The following is an 18,690-nucleotide window of genomic DNA, read 5'->3' as shown; positions in this document are numbered from 1 at the left end:
GTTGGACCGTAACAGAATGTGACAACCCGGTCACACCTAGGTACCAACCATGAGACATTCTCATGAACGTAGCATACTTTGCAGCAAAAGTTGGACCATAATAGAATGTGACAACCCGGTCACACCTAGGTACCAACCATGAGACATTCTCATGAACGAGCATACTTTGCTATGTGTAGAAACGACCCTCCGTTAAGGTGGTTTCACAGCACTTGTAATCACAACAAGTCTGTACTTAGTACCCGACAATTTCTGGCCACTGAAATTGCTCTTGATACCGTGTGCTCAAAATGGCCGAACCAATGGATGCGACCAGCACCTACGGATGCGACCCGCACCTAGGGACTTCGTTGCGACACATTGGTAGAAATTTGGCGCCAGTGTTAGTCCCAGAGACTCATATTCTCCACATGTGAAATATGTCTCAAACAAGGATATCAAGAAAAGCGACATCCAGCAAGTACGAAGTGGTACTTGTGTGTGGAGGTAACTGCAAACACTCCGCGACAAGAGTGAGAGGGACCCTCATTATAATGCTCCACACTGGCTAAGATGAACTCCTTGAGTTCCTAGACCATGTTGTATCCCATGTGACAACATGTGCCAAATCGAACCCGACAAGTGGGCTCATAACATCATAATGGATATTGGAGACTACAGCCCAAAAGACTTTGGTTCGATATGCCCTTGCATGGCTCTGAAACATTCAAGCGTATTTGTACGACTTGAAAAGACCAAGCAACATTGCATTGGAAACCGTGGGTGTTGCCTGCGCAATCCAACCCCTTTGGTTAACATCTACGTAGTCAAACCCCTTGGTAAGACCCTTTGTAGAAACTACTCAACTAGCAGGTAACAGTAACCAACATAGTTAACCGTGTACATAATGATTGGAATAAACTTGAAAAGTTGAGTTTATCCGCTACCGCGTGGTAGATTGCGGAATTCTTTCCTTGAAAGTCTAACTGGGAGAGATCAAACTGTGATCCTCAATGCAGATCAACTGTGATCATCAATGCATATCAACTATGATCCTCAATGCCTATGGGGTGATGTAGCAGTCACCCGTCGGGTTGTACCCCAAAACAATATGTCCATAGACACTCCGTAGTGCTATAGAGAGAGCAGGAAATCCACACAAGTGAACTGCCTAGCTCGTGTGGATAGCCATGCTGTCACCACTGATTGCTGCATCTATACTTCCTTGTAGAGATCAGCTGCTGTGAGTTAAAGATTATCAAAAACTCAGCTTGAGTGTTGCACTAAAAACATGTAGTGCAAAAATGACACCCTAAACATCCTTAATGACAAGACTCTTGCTTGTGCATTAACGTCGATGTATACTTCCCTGGGTAGATCTGTTCGATCTTGAAAACAATCACCCAAAGAATGCCAATAATTGGGTCTTACCCTTGGCCTGACAATGGCTCTTAGCCTGTGTGGCTCATAGCCCTTATGCAAATTAGTTGAGAGTTAGAGCACCTTGGCTTAGGCTCCATTGAACCGTTGAAGACTAATTTGAGTAGCATCTTAGCCACGTGCTAGCTGAAAGGTAGAGCACCTTGGCTCAGGCTGACTCACGAGCAAAACACGTATCAAAAGCTTCTTAGAAGATTTTCATTTTTCCCTTAAAGAGAAAGAGAGAGAAGAAGAGCATGCTCGGCTGAGGAACTTTCCTTAAGTTCTTAGAGTGTGTGCCCAAACTGTGTGCTCTTACGCATCTAATGTCTGACTTGCAGCTTATCGTATAAGCATTCCACAGTTTTTCGGTATGACTGTCTCATCAAGAGAGATAACAGAAAAACACAAAACTCACTCTGACCCACCTACCTTGTAGGGGTCGTGATTGTATGAGTACGACTTAGCTTTGGAATTTTTCCTGTAAAATAAGTCCTAGATTGAGGTTCCTTTTAGTATTGTTGGGTGTTGATAGCAACCAACCATCAGGTTCAACAATCCATCACTTAGTCTGTCCTTAATAGAGTTGCGAGTGTGATAGCGGAAGCGTAATCTATGAAGTGGTGGACTCCATGCCACTTGCTTAGCATGCCTTGCATGCAAAAGCGTAAGCCCTTGGCTAATATGACGGCCTCAAGCGTGAGAGCCGAAACCAAAAGTGCCTTGCACAATTTGCATTGGTAGTGGTACATCATAATGGGATATCACCACACCTAAAATGGGAGCAAACTGCTAGTCATACCAGTTCCCCAAACTTGTGTGCCAACGCTGTGATTCCAGGTCAATGGGCAGTAACATGACACAAGGGAGAAGCCTTGCTTCGTGTAAAATTGCCAAAGCACTTTGCTTTGCACAATGAGAGTAATTGCCAAGGAAAGTGTAAACATGGAAAAAACAAGAAAAACTTAAACTTGGCTAACCTGGTTGTTGCTGTAACCAGTTGTCCCGAGATTTTGTAGGAGAAAACTTGCTCACAGATGACTCATAGCCATATGTGGCTGTCGGATAGATGGCTCATAGCCATATCTGATGTCTCATAGATGGTTGATAGCCATATTTGTTGTGCGAGTGGGAGTTGTCGTGTACACAACTAAGTCTTCTTATGTCAGATACATCCGTCGTGTATGGAATGAAATATCCTGCAGACAGTTTGCCATATCCTTCCCAAGTTGTATGCTCATAGCATATGCCAAACGTGGGGAGTGTCAATGCAAGAAGCCTGATTTGAAGCCTTGCTTCATAGAAATATGTTTGTCCTGATAGCCAACGGATGTGGCTGCAAATATCATAACAAAAAGAATCAACCTTGTCGAGCAATTTCAAGTGAAATTAACCAGTATTGTGTGGCAAGCATCCTCTGTCAGTTTGTAGAAACAGTGACAAGGAGTTAGCCATATCGAGCAACTTGCTTCCCTCAACAAATCTAGTAATAGGCCATGCCTGTCCTCTTGAGATACTGAAAAATTGGTCCTTGGCCGTGCCTTTGAAGCAAAATGTAACCTATGACGAGCGTGCTCTATCAAGGTACTCAGGAGAAGCCATGCTTCATATAACTATGTCTGGCCTCATTGCCAACAAATGCTATCAGCGACGACAGATGTCATAGCAAAGAGAGTCGACCTTGTCGATCATGCACAAACAATTGACCGTGTCAAATTGTAATGTAATGGAAGAATATTAGAACACGTGCAAATTATGCAACCCGTACCTGCTTGGCTCTATGAATGATAGCCGTGATCATTCATGCTAGTGCATACTAGAGTTATCAAACACATGCTCAGTACTACTCTACTTCTTGCTGCCAAGGGCCTTGCTCAATGCGCAATCAATTTGGAATCTTGTGAGAACTCCCATAGCGTTGCCGTAGAATCATTCAAGCCTTGCTTGATAAATTCTACCTATCTCTTGGGCGGCAACCATTGCACCAGTTGGACTTCACAAAACCAAACAAAGTGCAGATGATTGTAAAGAATGCAAAAAGTAATGCCGAAACATAAACAAAAATACCTGGAGCATTAGCAGATGCACCTTGAAGCCTCGCCAAGATGCCAACCCACGACCTTGTCGTGCATGGTGTTGGATCTCTCCCGTGGGATCCATAAATTCTCGAGTCTGGTGTCCAAATCTGTACCAGACTTGGTACTGCTTGAATCTAGGAGTCGACCGGATTCCTATCAAAAACAATGGGCGTTCGCCGCTAGTGATGCCTTTCATGTGATTTCCAATCCATGTCGAAGTTAGAAACCTTGCATCATGGCAAACTAAACGCCTTGCTTCCCGAGCACTGCTCTTCATGCATGCCTTGGACTCCGCTTTCAATCCCGACATGGAGAGGTTTTGAGAGGTAGCTTGTAAATTTTCTGCACATGAGCTATGCAAAAAATTCAGAGCGAGCTTCTCCTTTTTCCGAGATCGTACCTTGAATCGCATGTCCCTCCGGAGCCATGGTCCCTTGGCATGCCAAATTGGACCTTTGCATGCCTGATTGGACGAGGGGCCTTGCCCCTACCAAGGGGATGGGTGCCCACCCCTCTTGAGTATGAAAGAAAGCTTTAGAAGCCATGGCGTTAGCACAACAAACAGCGAGGAAGTTGATGATGCTTGCGCTGGCTTCTACCGGCCCTGAAGCGCTGCGGCCATGAAACGTAAAACCTCTGCAACGTCAAGGCGCAGCGTTTTGGTGCCATGGCCACCCAAAAACATGCAGGTCTTTCCTCCTTCCCCCATCCCATAAGCGAGGCTTCCCGCCATCGGCTCATCTCGTCGGTTCTGCACAGAGCCTATTCCCACGGCCATGGTGACCTTGCAAGCTTTTCTTCTCGCCATCGGAGCTTGAAATCGGGAGAGAGAGAGAGATTACGACACAGAGAGAGAGAGAGAGAGAGAGAGAGAGAGAGAGAGAGAGAGAGAGAGAGAGAGAGAGAGAGATGACATGTAGCCCCATGCACGAGCACCTCCTCCTCCTCGGCTCCATGCTGCTCCCTCCGCTCCGCCTTGCTCTGATACCAGTGTGAGGACAGCAGGTAGATAGACATACGAATAACCTCCCAACCAGCCTATATATAGGCCCCTGGTCCTCTTCCATATATAGGCCCCTTTACTGCATGTGTGTCCGGCCCATTGCCTGAGCCGTGCCCGTCTAGTCCTACCCTTGGCATGACAAAATACATTCAAGAACTCTTTACATATTTCCCTATTGATGATGATATCGCTTTTCTTAGACACTTTCAAGAAGTCTTGTGCACTTGTGTATCTACCAATCCCACCCAGCGCAAGTCCTCACATGATCTTCTCAGCATGTTACAAGGTTTTAAGTGTGTTGGTCGCAGACTCCAAGATAGTGCAGGCTTGAGGCCATCCAATGATTGAAATTTGAAATCATACCTTGTAATTTGAAAACATGTCTATACTTTGCAATGATACATTTTTGTTTTGTCTCATATCCATTGATTTGAAATTTCATGCTATTTTATTACATTGCTGTTGTCAAATTGATGAGAGAGATGTGAATTTTAAAATTGTGTAAATGTTAACATTGATTGTACCATTAATTGTAGTTTCTTAATCAATGTGTATCTATTTTTTCGATCTAATTATTTATTGTCGTGTGATTCAACAGGAAATGGCAGCCCCATACGCTCCTCCCAATGTTGATGGTGAGCTCGATCACGAAGAGTCTCAACGCATCCTCAGAGAGGAGAGAATGCTTTACGGGGCTCAAGACCTCTCCTCATTCTTTGTTGAGGCCGCGGAGCCCGAAGGTTTGGAGGGCAAAACAATGAAATTGGAAGACGTACGCAAGTTTTTTCCCTCTTTTTTTGTGAAAGATGTACTGTTCAAGAGGTCAGGTCGTGCTAAGGCGGCACTATTGAAAATCTCAAATTTGCAACACAAAGGGCTCGCGCGTGTGTTGCTCCTACGCTTCGTCCAAAAGGAGTGCAATCTACCTAACAATAATCAAGTTTCCATGTACTTCATCCAACAAGTCTTCGTGCAAAATGTAATGAAGAAGCGCGTCCTTTGGACAGACCGTCCTTTCAACGCTGGTGTCGGGCTTGGAAGAGCTAAAGAAAGGGCACAAGCGCGTCGTGGGGAGGCAAATCCACCTGCACGAAAGAGGCCAGTTGTGCTCCTACCAGATGAGCATGAACAAATTGTTAATATTGTGTCTCAAGGGGCTACACTAGCCAGCCAAGGAGAGAGCATTTTCTCTCTACAAGAGAAGTTGGCAGCCAAAGAAGAAGAAGTAGTTGTGTTAAAGAGAAAACTTGCCAGATACGAAGCGCGGTACGGTCCTCTCTCTCCCTTGCCTGAGGAGGCAGGACCAAGTCACGAGGGAGATATTCAAGAAACGGTGGATATACTTGAGGCAGCATTGAATGCAAATCTTGAAGAAGCGGTGGATATCGCAATTTCTTAAAGACATTGTAGACTGTAGCTGAAAATTTTAATGGCAATTTATCCCGTCCTTTTTTGAAATGCATTGTATTCTCTCTATGTTTATGGCAATGAATTTGTTTTGGAGTTGCTAATTGATGACTTTGTTGAGAGCCAAGCAATGTCCTCAATACTTATGTCTATGTGAACTCTCTTCAATACTTGACTTTGTTGCTACTAAATAAAAAAAAGTGAGATATATAGCTCAATAGGGAGCTACAGTGAGAGAAAGTGAGATACATTATCATGAAAAGATGTTTACATTTTTCCATCTATCAGAGGGACCAAGTCATCAACCTCTTTGTTGTCTGAACATTCTGTAGCCACTTCCCACTCCATCTCATTGTCGTTGCATCTCTGTTTTGCCACAGTTTCATGAGTTTGAAGCACTCCAAAGTGTACTTCGGTTGCACGTGTGGCTATCTTTGTGGGTGCATGAAGGAGACTCATGTTACAAAAGACGTACACAAGGTCTGTGGCATGAGCAGGACTTAAGCGATTTCTGCGCTTTGAGTGCACAAAGTCATAAGAGGACCAATTGCACTCACAGCTACCACTGGATGCCACGACCGAAAGCACCCTGGTTGCCATGTGTTGTAACTCAACTACGTCTCCTCCATATTCTTTCCACCATACTGGGCCTGAAATCTTTTTTACGCTATTAAGAACCCAAGGATCTGTGAAAGTTCCTTCCCTATTGGCATAATCCACCCTCTGCTGGAATGCATCCATGCCATCTTCGCCTGGCAACAACTGCGAGCAGACATTTCGAAAGTCTCTCATCACCTCTTTGTTGGAGGCTTGTCCGTCCATTTGGAACTTTGGATCCAAGACAAATGCAGCACCATGCAATGGTGTGTGCATTTGAGCCCATTGTTTTCCGACAAGATGCACGATCTGTGATCTCTCTCTTGCACTGTAGTGGTTGTATTCTTTAGTTTGACGCAATGCCTCAAACATGATCCAATAAACCTTACCAATGACAAACTGATCTGTTTCGACAACCCTTAGTAGTTCCACATAGGGCCTACTAACCCCAACAAGTTTGTCAATGTTCCTCCAAAAGAGAGGAGATTGCACCAAGGACACACATTTTTGAGCTGCTTCGCGATGGCTTGGATACTTGCTGAGCTAAGCCTCCCAATGGCGATCTGCAAGAGTTTGTGTAAGAGCTGCTTGCACTTCAATGAGATTATTCAAAACATAGTATGATGTAGTGAACCATGTGGCACAAAAAATTTGAAGTGCTTTTTTCAGAGACTTGGAGCGAAATAAAGCATATGTAAACTGATGTTCCCATATAAACTTGACTATGTGATTGGCATCAATAAGAACCTGTTTTATGAATGATAATCTGCCCATATCCTTTAGAAGTAAATTTAGGGTGTGAGTTGCACATCCAATCTATGTAATTTTTGAGTACTTTTCCATAATGGGTAAACCCGCTTCCTTGTAGTTTGAAGCATTATCTATAACAATAGCTATCACATTCTTCGGTCCACCAAGTCGAGCAATAGCTTGCTCATAACCTTTGTCAAGTAGAGAGATGTCTTCTCTTTCAATGAGGTATCAATGGCCTCCAAAAACATTGCACCTTTGGGACAAATTACCGTGACATTAATCAATGGTTTTTCTGACAGCTAGTCCATCTATCGAGGGCTATGGTATAGCCAAATGCTGGAACAAAGTCAAGCACTGTTCACCTGAGAATCACTTATGTACTGATCTTGATTTTGTCCACATACTCTGTTCGCATTTTATTATAATCAGGATAGATGAATCCTTTTCTTGCAGTTGACATTAGGGCATCTTTGAAAATAGAATCTCTTATGACATTAAATGGGATTCCACAAGCCATGAAGGCTTGTGTCCACTTAAGATGCAATTCAAGCATGTCCTGTTGAGTGAATGTTGCCTATAGAGTCCCAGGCGTACAGTCTCTGCTGGATGTCTTGGGACTTGCATCTATCCCTCCCATGGCACCATTTGGAAAAGTGTAAGGAATTTGAGGTGTGTGGGTTGTTCCCATTGAAGTTCCTTGGTTAGCTCGCATGTCTTCTTGATCTACACTCACTTATTCTATGTTGACAGATGACGCACCTGTCATACCCTTCTGTCTCTTAGGAAGAAGTCTTGCCTGTTTGCCTTTCTTTACATACCCTGCAAAATGGACCCATATGTCGTTAGGTGGTGCTCCACGTTCTTTTGCATTGGGACTAGTGCCGAATAAATGTTCTTTGATGTGAGTTGCGTTGCCGTGCCACTATGCCCACAATGTTTGCATTCCAAAAAAGAAATTGTTTTGCCTCTCTCTTTTCCTCCACATACGACCACTCTTTTCCTTGCACCATATTTCTGATTTCAACAAAATATATCATACAACCAATAGATACACTATGATTATAAATTTTCACCAAAATAGCGCAATGAGAAAGAATATGATTTGCTAAATTAAAATGATGAATGAATAGTGTTAAGATAATATTTTAGGGAAGATCACCAATGGATATAGTATTCTTGGCTACTAGATGGTAAAGACCGTTTGCTCAAGACAACCTAGATGAGTGATGGAGTCATCTCACATTCCACTATCTATGTCTCTTGGAAGTAGGATCTACTGCTCAAACACAACCAATCGACCCTAAAATAAATGAGGTCTCTAATTTCTATATCAACATAGAGGTAAGAGCATGAGCTCGATAACATCCATGTGACTCCCAAGTACTATGCGTGACTAATATTCACTAGAAGGTAAGAGATTTCATTCGATCAAAACCTAGTGAATTCTATAGGTAATCTACCATATTCACTTAGAGGTAAGAGCATAAGCTCGATAACAACCAAGTGAATCCTACTTCATACCTTAAACCTCACTTGGAAGTAAGAGAATCATCTCATAACAACCAAGAGGCACTAAGTGGACCTACTATATGCAACCAAGTGAATCCTACTTCATACCTTAAACCTCACTTGGAAGTAAGAGAATCATCTCATAACAACCAAGAGGCACTAGGTGGACCTATTCTATGTCTATATGGAGGTAAGAACATTTGTTCATGACAACCAAAAGCCTACATGTATGTGTATATGTTCCAAAATGTATGGATTAACACTATTATTTGTGACATATTATAGCTATGATAGATTTTAACCATCAAATATCACTTTTAGTATCTATTCTAAAACAAATAGAGCTAAGAGTATAGCTTCTAATGTTTAGAATTATACATTCGCACTATAGCTAGAAAAGTAGCCTCTAATGCGTACAATTATTTATTTATCTATTCTTAAACAAGTAGAGCTAAAAGTATAGTCTATATTGCTTAAAGTTATTTATTTAAACTTAGCAATAGAGCTAAAGAATAACTTTTATTGTTAAAAATTATAGGTGATTCAAATCTATATAATTTTTTTAATTGTAATGTATAAACCATAAAAATAATATTTTCTTAAAAAATCAAAGATTTTTTAAGTTGACAACACAACCTTTCTATGTCGGAGGTAACCTGACACTTTGGTGAAGGGAATTGTAGCTAAAACACGCAAATTTGGGCTTTATATACTACTACTATATCGATCAAAAACATATAGATCGATTTAAACTATCGATCGAAAGCCTATTGAACGATTAAGTATCGGTCGATAGGCTATCAATCGATATGTAAGCAATAAAACATTTTTTTGAAAAAAGCTGACGTAGCGGCAAATAATACGTACGAATAAATCTTTAGAACGTATTAATCGACCATTATTCACGAAAAAAATGAATGTCGAATAACAAATCATGCAACCAAGATCTGGCATTAGGAAAATTTTGAACTCATTTTTGGGCCTTTTAAGAGTGCCACATCATCAAAGTTGTACACAAGAAAGCAACCCGGTAGACCCCTCTAAATATTGCTTAGAACCCCATGATATGACCTATCATTGGAAAGTTCTTGAAAAATGGATCCTAAAGATCCAAGGTCCGAAAAGTTTGGATGACTTCTATGAAAGTTATGCCATTTTTTTCAATCAGCCAGGTTTTGTTACCGTTACGGTAATCTAAAATCACCTTTTTCTAGATCTACATGAAGGCAATGTCCGATACATGCATGCTATATATCAATAGATAGCATTTGAAGAGTAGATTCTAAATATCCAACCTCCGACAAGTTTGGATCTTATTTGCAAAAAGAATTTACCGATCCCCACTTTTTGAAAGCTATGCCACATCAACAATTCTTACAAGGCCCATTTTTTAGTCCAAACTTTTCCTAATGAGTACCTTGACAGATATTGTAAAGCACCTATGATACACAGTACAGGTACTTCTGAGAGACTCCTCACTCAATGGATGATCCCCAAAAACAAGCTAAAAGCTAAAGTCTAGAGTGCAATGAGGTTGTTTTCCCAGTTAACAACACTCTATACAAGATGATGTAATGCCTCACAATGTCTCTCACTATGTTCTCTCTTCCTCCTCCCAATGCTAAGGTGTTCACACGAGTGTGCTTCCTAGTAGCACAACCTCACCACCTTGCTAAGCTCACTACCTAAGATGTAGTGGCATCCCTTCTCTAGCCCAATATTATCATCTTGGAACTAGGCTCTAGGCACTAGGGTACACCTAGGTACAAATTGTGATGAGAAGCAAAACATGGACAACATCTTCTGTCGATGCATGGACACTACTTTCTCAGACTTCGCATATGCCCACAGGATTTCCTCCATGGCATCCATCCATCATGTTTTGGATTGGCTCTCACAAACTGAGATAGTCGATTCATCCCGTTATAGCAAAACACAGTCAAGTCTATTCTACAAGTGGAAATCCTCGTCTTCTACCTACACCCTCCAAGCTTGGGATGGCATGCATTGTGATGAACTAGAAACCCCTTCGTTCAACAAAGCCTCCTCGCCTTCACTATATATGAAAATCTTCTAGTTGTTTACTGCGTTCTTTTACCGCGTTTTTGTGGAGAGAAGGTCCAAACTCAGCTAGAGAGGGAAGAGAGAGGAGGGCCCGGGGGATCTTTTTTCGTATTTAAACTATTATCATGACTATTTCTGCTATTAGTACCGCGTTTATTACCTCAATTATTACCGTTGATATTACTGTGTTTATTTTCGAGGGAATATTTAGTGCCTAAACTTTCCATTTTTGTCTTAAACATTCCCCCTTCTCCCCCCCCCCCCGCTCCCCCAAATTTTGGAGGGGATAATAAGATTACACTTGGTTGCAGCTAAAATAATCACTGTCACTTGATTAACATAATTGAGCACGTTCACAAAATTAGAGATAGAAAGAGGGGGGAGAGAGAGATGAATGGATGACACGACCAAAAATATTCATAACTTAAAGTATGCAAAATGTTTATGAATCATCTTCCCAAAAATATCCCTACTTGAAGCATCATCCAATTTTAAGCCCATGGCTCCTAAATCAATAAAGAGAGATACGGAATTGTCATTTGTGGATGAGTTGGCTTCATCATCTTCAAATTCATCATCCTCCATCTCATCATCTTCATCATCATGACAATCATCCTCTCTAAGATTTGCCGTCACCGGACTTGATTCATCAACCTCCCTCTCCTCTGTCTCCACCTCATCCAAAGTTGGAGGTGGAAGAGGATTGAAGATGGTCAAAATGGTTCTTCCCCGAGGTGTTACGGGAATTACGAACCAAAGTTTTGATTGGTGGATTGTTGGGATATAGATAATCTATAAAAGAGAAGCTCAAAGTGAATAACATTGGTATAATTAATGCTACAAGCAAATAAGAATAAAAAAGGTAGTTGTTACTCACATGCTCACAATTCCACGATAGAACTAAATTGGCATAGGAGCTCCTTGTGTGATGCATACTAGAGTCCACCTTGTACAGGCTATTCTCATGTCGTCCAGACACATTTGCAAATCACTTGCACTCAAAGATGAAGGTATGAGAGGTTCTTAAATTAACCTTTAGTATCATTTCAATAGTTCCATAGTACCTAGCTTCATCATCGTCTGTGTCAAAGTTGCCCATGATGGCACAATCCATGGTGGTTCTACGCTCGTCAATGTGGCGCGTACAAAAGTGATGATCCTTTGACCACATAGAGTTAAAGGAAAGGCACTACAAAATAGGAAAATATCTTTTATCAAATACAAATATAAAATCAAGAAAAAATTTACAATATGATTTAGGTATATGAGTACTCTACCTTTGGTACGCAGGCTCATGCATACTCCTAGTCTTTGTTGGTGATGTCTTCTCCGTGCGCTTTTACTTTGGTCATTCTCTCATGGATCCACTACGCACTAATGAGATCTGGGAAACATGCAAGGTGTCTATGTATTGGGGGTGTCCTCCTTTCTCCATGTGCTTGTTTACATGCTTCTCTCTCTCTTGCAAATGCCTTGCCTTTGCCACTGTCCACCACCAGTCCACCCACTTAGTCATAATCTTTGCATTGAGAATACAAAAGTTATTGACCACTCGGGATAGATTCATATCCATGTTAAGTAGTTTTCCCTTTCCACTTGGCAAGTGTGAAGTCATCCTTGAATCTTCCTCCTCTGACCACATGCGAGGCATTGAAGGATCAACTTGTGCCAAATACTCTGAGATGTAAACAAATGCCTCTTGCATGATCCACCCTTCGGCCATACATTCCTTTGGTTGAGACTGTAGCCGCACAAAATCTTTGAGAGTCTTAAAAAACCTCTCTAAGAAGAACATCCATCGCGCGTGTACTACTCCATATATAGCAATCTCCTCCACCATGTGAACCAAGGGATGGATTTGACTAAGAAGGAACGATCGAGGAAATGCATCCTCAATGGCACACACTGTTTCTGTTGCAAGTGTTTGAGCAATAGGGATAGCATCTATTTATTTTTCCTTGGAGCTCACAAATCTACAAGAAAACACACAAGGATACACTAAGTGCTAGTTGAGATTATTGTGTACGTAAAAAAAGTGTAGTTGAGTGAAGTCTTGTGCTGTACCTTACTAGCTCTCCAAGTTTAAAAATAGCATTCTTGACTTTCTTGTCCCGACATATACACATACTCACCGACAGAATGAACTACAATATAAATTAGGGGAAGGGAAAGTGAGAGAAAGTCATACACACAAACTATATATAGAATAGGGAGAGGGACATTACCAAAATTATCTTGTGCCAATCATGGGACTTCAACCCATACAATTGAACACTTCCACCCTTCTTCGCTTTTGTGAAAGCTCCCTTTAGCAACCTCATGTATCTTGTTAGTGTGCGAATAGAAACAAAGGTGCCCTCCACTTTGTCTAATTCTTCTTTGACTAGCATCCATGGTGCTTCAGGAAGCACAATCTTTCCATTTGGGGCACCACGTGGAGTAGCAGAGGCGGGGAGATGTTTCAAAAGCCTCAAATCCTCCCTCACACCCAAAGAGTCCTTCTTGCCAATAATGTGGTCCCATAATGTTTGGGCTACATTCTTGAATGTGTGCATGGGATCAGTCCTTCCAATATGGAAGCCTTAAAAATATGGAATACCTTGACATACCTTTTGGTGGAGGACACGGAGCCAGATTGTTGTTGTAGTGCTCTTCCCAAATGGTTGCCCAATCTGCCATCGTGAGCTTTAGAGGGGTCTTCCCATTTGTTGGATCCTTATGCTTGCTATGCCCTTGGGGTAAGAAATGATGGTTGTTTGGATAGATTACCTTGTGCAAGGCATCGGGCCTCTCTTCACCAATGATGGCCAGCAAGTAGGACATGCATTGTGACCCGATGTGGACAACCCTGCATATATATCATATTGTTAGAGAGAGAAAAAACTAAAGGGAGAGATAGATAGATAGATAGAGAGAGAGAGAGAGGAAAAGGGAGATACCAAAAATCTCTCCAAGCATAGGATAGTCGTGCATAGTCCACATAAGGATTCCCCTCACAATGGCTTCTCTTCCCCCTTTGCATAGTCGTGCATAGTCCACATAAGGATTCTCCTCACAATGGCTTCTTTCCCCCCCTTTGCAAGTGAGACATCTACAACAGGAATGCCTCTCCATAACTCCTCCAACTCCTTGATGAGGGGCTCGCAGTAGATGTCAATATTTGACACTTTGTACTTCCATGGCACAAGCAAGGAAAGAGGTATATTACCCTTCTTGGTTGTCTCCCATGGTGGAATATTGTAGTTGACGATCACCACAGGCCAAGTCCTCCATGAAGTAGACTTAGTATGGAAGCGGTTGACACCATCACTTGCTAGCCCAAGCCTTGAGTGTCGAGGCTCCAACCCAAAATCTGGCCATTGAGTTTCGATGTGCCTCCATGCAGGTAAATTGGCAGGGACATGTATCATTCCATCATTTGAGCAGTGGTTGGTGTGCCATGCAAGAAGCTCCACGATAGAGCTGCTTTTTAAACATGTATTGAATGCGAGGAATTAATGGAAAATGTCTCAATGCAGGGTAGGTGCACCCCACTCACTCCGGTCTTGTATCGTGCTTCCTCGCACACGGAACATGAGGTAGCATGTGCGTGCTCATTGCGGTATAACATGCAATTGTTGACGCAAGCATGGATGCGCTCATACTCCATCCCAAGTGTAGTGACACACGATCTAGCTTGTCAACGATCTAGAGGCATGTGGTGATCTTTTGGTAACATTTTTCCCATCACACTACAACAAACAAGCGTATTAGTACAATTGAAGGAGGTGTCACCATAAAGCGAGTGAAGGGTATATAAAAAGCCATATTTTAAACTTACCAGGAGTGCATCGACACTTGCATTGTTCCAACCAAATTTTACTTGCAAGTTGAGTAACTCCAATGATGCCCCGGAACACCGAGTAATGTGCACCGTTGTAAAGAGGTGTTTGGGCACTCGCCATCAATCTATCCTCCATTGCCGCTACCCGTTGAGTGCAAGGCTGGCAATCCTCCTCGTACACATCACATTCATGAGCCAATAACTCATCACACATGTTGAACATGTGCTCATCCTCTGCCTCAAAGTGAGACTGAGGCGCCACAGGAGCCGTCGAAGTAAAGCTAATGGGAGGATCACCATGCGGTGCACCCAAATTGTCCAATAGCTCTTGCCTCTAGCGTTCGTCCTTGCACACTAGTGCACCACCATCCAACACAAACCAATGGGGCACCTCCTCAAGCGATGGATGAGTGGTGCTCTCATTTCTCCTAGTGCTTTTTCGAGGATTCCAAAGCCCTTCGTTCTCCACGTACTCAAATACAAATGCGCCTCAAGTGAGGGATTGCACTTTTGCACTTGGCGCAAGGACAAGAGAGTTTTTCCTTGATCCACTAATCGCATTCAGGGCTCCAGGGGGGGCCACGATCATACAATCGATGTCCTTGCAATATTTTTTTTTTTTAGTAATATGTACCCTGAAAAATAAATAATTAATGAGAAAAAGTTCTAAAATTCAATAAAAGAAAGAAATGACATTAAATTCAAACAGAATAAAGCGCAATGAGTGCTACAATTATTTTTGAATAAAAGTAGACATAAAAAATACAATTAAAAAACATCTAAAAGTACTCATTAAAAAAATATAAATCTTCATCAAAAAACTCAAAAGGTTAAGAAATGAAATAATTGATATCTAAGGGTAGAGGAAGTGGTTTACCCCCTCCCTTGTAACCTCGGATACACTTGTATGCGATTGAAATGACGGGTCGCGGAAATAAGCGCGATAATACCTGCGATAATGGTCGCGGTAATAGGCACGGTAATATTCGTGGTAAATACTGGTGCCTAAAAAAGGAAGAAGGGAAGCGTATGCCACGTTTTTGCGGCATACCTTGCCCTCCTTCCTCTCCGCCATCGCTACATCTTCAAGCTCCTTCCCCCCCTCTCCACCTTCCACACTGTCACTCCCTCTCTCCCTAGTCCATCTCTCTCCACCTTCTCCATCCTACAAATACAACAACAACAACAACAATAACAACACACACAGACACACGCACGCACATTTGGGTCGAGGAGGAGGTTCAATCTCCTTTCGTCAACTTCATCAAAGGGGGTTTACCGTGCTCGTCCTTGGAAGCTCAACCTAACGGGCAACCGCGCTACAACCTAAGGTAATCACAAACACACTCCCCCCCCCCCCCCCCCCCCCCCCCTCCCCCGTCTTTCCCTATTGTATTCTAATCCACAAACACATGCATAGAAACACGTGCACACACACACATACATGCATATATGAAAAAAAAAAGGGAGAAATATAGAGATAGAGAGACATACCTCATTCATTTGATATAGGTTGCATTGTGACGTAGATGAAATCTCTTCGTGCGTGGTAGATTTGTTAGATTTTTTTGCAAATGTTAGATTTTCTAAAATCTCTTCGTGTTAGATTTGTTTGCAAATGAATGTGCAAAATGAATTTTTTAGGAAATGGATTGAGAGAGAGAGAGAGAGAGAGAGAGAGAGAGAGAGAGAGAGAGAGAGGAAAGAGGGAAAGAGAGAGAAAAGAGGGAGAAATAGATAGATAGATAGAGAGAGAGAGAGAGAGAGAGAGAGAGAGAGAGAGAGAGAGGGAGGGAGGGAGAAGCCCGGGGGATTCACTATGGATTTTTGTATGGTATCACCTGAGTGTGCAAGAGGGGGGTTTTTAGAGGTCAAACATAAGCGTATACAATAGGAGTATCCCCCCATTATTTCATGCTTGTACCGTATGCATAAGGGAGGGGGAGACCTACCCCATGTGGTGGGGGGGGGGGGATATTAAGTGCTTATGCCATAAGACACATGCCCTAACAAGCCAATTAGAGAATCTTTCACAAGAGGGTGTTGTTCTTTGTATTTCAAAGAGTTAATTTACTCCACTAGCAAACTAAGATAGTTATACCAATGAGAGGATATGGTACCTCCATGTCCTGTCCCTTAGCTAACATCTTTAAGACTTGTTCAACAAGCTTCTAGATTTGTTGGGGTCAATGCTACCATAAACTTGACCAATCTTCTTTTATGTAGCCACTAGGCATCAATATCTTGGACATTCAGACCCTCATTAGCCTCTCCAACATCATCAATCAATACCACCATTTGCATAGGCTTTGTCTCCACATCTACACCCTCATTTTATTTACCTTCATTTTGTCTCCACATAGGCTTTGTCTCCACATCTACACCCTCATTTTGTCTTCTTGCACATCATCCAAGTCATGCTTCTCTTCTTCTTCTTCATATGCAAACTCAATAGCAACACCAATGGCATGATCAAGAGCTTCTCTTGCACCCACGATACCAATCATTGTAATCTATAATAAGTTTTCCAATCTTTTGCTTGCGTGTGCATTGTTTAGTAGATTTTCAAACTCTTTCTTCTCATCTAGATCCTTGTTTACACATATCATGCATTTACAATTGTACATTGATGTACATTACAACCTCGAGAGGCAACCATGGGAACCACCCACCCCAATAAAGGAAAAGAATACACCCAAGAGAACGCAACCCGTGAGCCTCGAGCCCTCAACCTTGGGGTTACATCATCACAAAGGTTTCACCAAGTGAGGCCATTCTTTCAATGTAGAGGGCTCGAGACTGAGGGTGCCTTATATTGACCCCTTTACCCTCTGCCTTTAAGCGGAAAATATCCCACACACGGGCACTCTCGCAGGTTAAAAAAAAGAGCCTTAAACTTAAGAGCTATTCATACCACACACTTGCCCTCGCTTGAGTTGTGCAGTTGCTGCGACTACCTTGTCCCAAATGTTCGGTCCCTGGCGGATTCTGAGAGAGAAAGAAAGTCTTCTTCCATATCTCTACCACTAGCCAAGATTCCATCTTCCTCACGCTAATAGCATCCCTTCCTCCTGAAGCTTCCCTCATGTGCCTCACCCTTTGTTACCATGGTATGTCTTTCTCTCCCTCTACACCCTTTAGATCCATAGCTACGTCTCTTCATGCCGATTTTGCTTTGTCTTTCCTTGCATTTTTTTTTTTGTTTGTCTAGGTGGAGTCGTATCGGGGTTGCATTCACTGTTTGGAAGTAGGATACGATGTAGAGTGAGGGCGTACCCATGGGCATCCACGACCCTTCCATGCAAAAGGAGAACATCACCTCCAACATCACAGAGGTGAGAGAGAGACAGAGAGAGAGAGATGGAATCCTTTTTGTATGTGTAATTTGTGCTTGGTGTTGGCTTGTGTAGCTAATAGGATGCCATTAATCCTTTGTGTATCATGCTCCCAAGTTTCAACAAGAAGTACAACATCGGCTTTGCTTGGTAGTTCATCAAAGCCAACCCTCATATTCCATGGATATCCATTACAATTCCAAAAGCATATTTTCAATTGGAACTCGGTCTCAAAGGTCAGGCATCCCTATTTGCTGGAGGAACTTGCCTCCTCCTTGGGCACATTTTCTTCGTGAGAGATCTCCTTTCATCATATGCCTTACGACACATATTTTGTTGCTTAATACTGCGATCTTCACATACAAAAAAATTTGTATCCCTCAAATAGGTCCAGCTATTATCAAGGATAATCTTTCATTTGGTCTCATTCGGTATGGTGCTACATACAATTGGCCGTTCTCCCGAGCGAGGAGCTCCTTGCTTCCTCACTCTATGTGCTCCATAGACCATAACTCCGGACATGCCAAAGTGGGTTTTGAAGATATCTTCCATAACAATGGCAAGAGAAGGAGGTGTCTCTAACTTCTCTTTGGGAGCGAATAAAAATGTTCTTGGAATTTCGCTCTCGTTCCTTCAACTCCTCCACATCTACATTCTCAACGTTCTTTGTTTGAAACATAGCTTGCATGAATGAGGAATTAGGAGCTACATTGTTACCACGTA

At 42.3% G+C, this 18,690-nt stretch overlaps 2 pseudogenes; both read right to left on the bottom strand.

Annotated features, from left to right (window-relative positions):
* Positions 1-3,151: 3,151 nt before the first annotated feature.
* On the bottom strand, positions 3,152-4,021 carry LOC147443505 (uncharacterized; annotated as a pseudogene).
* Positions 4,022-6,153: 2,132 nt separating this feature from the next.
* LOC147443504 (uncharacterized) lies at positions 6,154-17,139 on the bottom strand (annotated as a pseudogene).
* Between the last annotated feature and the right edge of the window lie 1,551 nt (positions 17,140-18,690).

This window comes from Adiantum capillus-veneris, chromosome 13 (genome assembly GCF_014529385.1).
Source record: "Adiantum capillus-veneris isolate H3 chromosome 13, ASM1452938v2, whole genome shotgun sequence".
Lineage (NCBI taxonomy): Eukaryota > Viridiplantae > Streptophyta > Polypodiopsida > Polypodiales > Pteridaceae > Adiantum > Adiantum capillus-veneris.
This window is presented reverse-complemented; position numbering and strand designations above follow the sequence as displayed.